At 55.9% G+C, this 2,708-nt stretch overlaps 1 protein-coding gene across 1 annotated transcript in view; it reads left to right on the top strand.

The window, feature by feature from the left end:
- Nucleotides 1-2,058: 2,058 nt before the first annotated feature.
- Dmbx1 (diencephalon/mesencephalon homeobox 1) overlaps nt 2,059-2,708 on the top strand; it is a 23,373-nt gene continuing 22,723 nt past the window's right edge. Inside the window, exon 1 of the mRNA XM_010610221.2 lies at nt 2,059-2,134. The gene's annotated coding sequence lies outside the window, so the exon portion shown is untranslated. The remainder of the gene's footprint in view (nt 2,135-2,708) is intronic.

A 2,708-nucleotide genomic window follows, 5' to 3' on the forward strand; every position in this document is an offset into this window, starting at 1 on the left:
AAAGATGAGACTTCCTTCTACTGGAAGGGAAGTCTCAGCTGGAGCAAGATTCCTCTTGGTGGAAGGCACCTCCTAGCGAACCCTCCTGGCACCACAAAGCAGGGAGGGTTAGGACTCCACGTCTGTCCTACCAGCAGGGTATTTTAGGGTCCCCCTATTTGCATGACTGTATGTGTGACCCCTCCACATGTATGCCTGTGCCCATGTCTGTGTCACTGAGTGTACGTGACTACAGCAGGCCATAGTTTTCTCCAGGATGATCTGTGTGTCTGCTTGAGTGTGGAGGGTGGCTGGGGGAGGCGCAGTGTCTCCCTCCCTTCTCCAGGGTGTGTGGAGGTCCAATGGCAGTCATGATTATCTAAGCCAAAGGTGCAGCTCCCCCCAATCTCCTCTCCTCTCCCTGCCTTCACAGGACCAGGATCCCTAAAGAGAAATTAAAAGGTTATTTAAAGCCCCCTGCCTCCACCTTTCTTGTCACTTTAAATCGAGCCTAAATGGTTTTGCTTTGGCAGAAAAAATCTTATTTGGAGATTTGGGGTGGGGGTGGGGGATCCTGGTGGGAGAGAAGGGTCTAAGCAGCCTAATCCTCTTACTGCCCCCCTCCTTTCTCCTCCTTTCCATTCTGAGGCTCATTCCCCTGCCAGCCCCTCCATGAGGCACACAGCCCCTACCTCTGGCTGAAGATCAATCTGACCCTCCAATCTGCCCCACTCAGGCCAAAATTCTTGAGTCTCTCAACTCAGCCCAGGACTCTAAAATCCACTGCAGTATGGCTAGCCAACATCCCTCCTCCCCATGCTTTAGCCTCTAAAAAAATAGCCCAGCTTCCAAGAGCTAGAGCTAAGAGTTTCACTTGTAGATCAGAGGGGTGCCAGAGCCAGGGTCCAGCTCCCCTAAACCCAAGTATAAGATTTTGTGCCCACTCTGTGACCAGCCACCTGGATTACAACCTCACTTGAGCTGAAAATGGCAAAGGATTGGTTACACACACAAAGGAAACCCTACAGTTAGTTATACGTGGACTCATGGTCACAGAGCACCAGTCACAAGGACACACTCCACATGTAAATCATAGTTACAGCCACTGAGGCCAATGAGAGGTTGCACAGAGTCTGACACACACAGACACCTCCCAGAACACACACTTAGCCAGGAGGCTCTCAGGTGAGCTCCACACAGCCACATGCACAGAGCTGCCACATAGTAATCAGCTGCCCACACCCGTTAGCAATGTGGGTACTAACCTGTACCCTTTGCTCACACCTCAGACACACACCTTCTGGAAGGTGGGCCTAGCTCAGACTGAGAAGGCTGCAGAATCTCTGCTTCCTGTGAACCGGTTGCTCCTGGAGGGAGCAGGGCGCTGGCAGGATCTGGAGAACCCCTGCTCCTTGGGATTTTCCTATGTGGGCCAGGTGCATGTGTCAGTCTCCTTCTCCAGGACAGGTGCGCATGTTGTGTTGAATCTGCCTTCCAGCCTCTCAGACAAAGAGGGGGCACCTGCTGCGGGACAGGTGAGTTGCTGCTGCTGCTAGCAGCAGATACCCTGTCTAGGCTGAGGGTGGACGGTAAGTTGTAAGTGCGGGTTGTAGCCTGGTGTTGTGGTGCGGAGGTAACAGTGGGACAGATAGGGAGAATGTGTGTGTATGTGTATATGTGTGTGTGTGTGTGTGTACACGCGCGCGCGCGCGCTCGTGCGCGCAGCTCAAAAGCAACCTTTAAGGGATTTCAGGGGTGGGAGCAAGCTGGTGTGCTCCCAAGCCACTGAAACACACCCAAGAGGTCAAGCTCTAGGGGAGACTAGGGAGCCGGAAGTTTCTCAGGACCTGTCATCGCCCAGGGGCAGGCGCGAGAGAGGCAGAGATCCGGGGACCGGGAGCTAAAGACGGGAAATTGATGCACTCGGGCAGGTCACAGATCCACAGACTGTCTGACCCGGGCCTAGAGTTGCGCCGCAGCACTAGTAAAGCGGGGAGGGGCGGGGGCGGGAGCAGCACATGATTGGCAGCCACCAGGGCCATTGGGGAGCCCGCGGGCTCGCGTCGGACGCCCGGGAAACGCGCTTTAAAACTCAAGCCTCGTCCTCGGCTAGCTAGATGGCAGCTGCAGCAGCGGCGCGGGCCGGGGAGACCAGGTGCGAGCTGGTGGGGCTGGCACGACCGATTTGGGAGGGGCGCAGGGACCGCCGAGGTGGGGTGGACCGGGACCGCAGTCCCTGTCCTGCAGTCCTCCAGCTTCCTGCAGTCCTCTAGCGTCCTGCAGTCCTGAACTCACTAGGAGGATCCGAAAGTTTGCAGGAAGCCGGAGACTTGGGGACAGGCAGACAGACAGACTTCGCAGGAACAGAGGAAGAAGGAGGGAAGCTAGAGAGACAGACAAGGAGAGATGGGGGAGCGACAGCCAGGGCTGGAAACGTAGTCAGAGAGCGCGCTACTCAGGGAGAGAGACACGACTAGAAATTCCGAGGGAGAAAGAGCGGAGAGCGAGCCTTGGGCAGAAAAGCGCCGAAGCGGAGACGGAAGCCTCGGCGCACTGAGACGCAGGCACCCGCAGAGAACGCTTCGGATCCGTCACGGTTTTGCCTCATTTGGAAGATATTACTTCGCCCCTGAAAAAAATAAATACAAAAAAGGTTTGGATATTAAGCGGAGACAAATCCTTCTCAGTTTGGAAGGGGGTGGCGGCGGCGGCGGTGGGGGGTGGCCGGG

Source organism: Fukomys damarensis, unplaced genomic scaffold (genome assembly GCF_012274545.1).
Source record: "Fukomys damarensis isolate Sample0158 unplaced genomic scaffold, DMR_v1.0_HiC HiC_scaffold_23, whole genome shotgun sequence".
Classification (NCBI taxonomy): domain Eukaryota; kingdom Metazoa; phylum Chordata; class Mammalia; order Rodentia; family Bathyergidae; genus Fukomys; species Fukomys damarensis.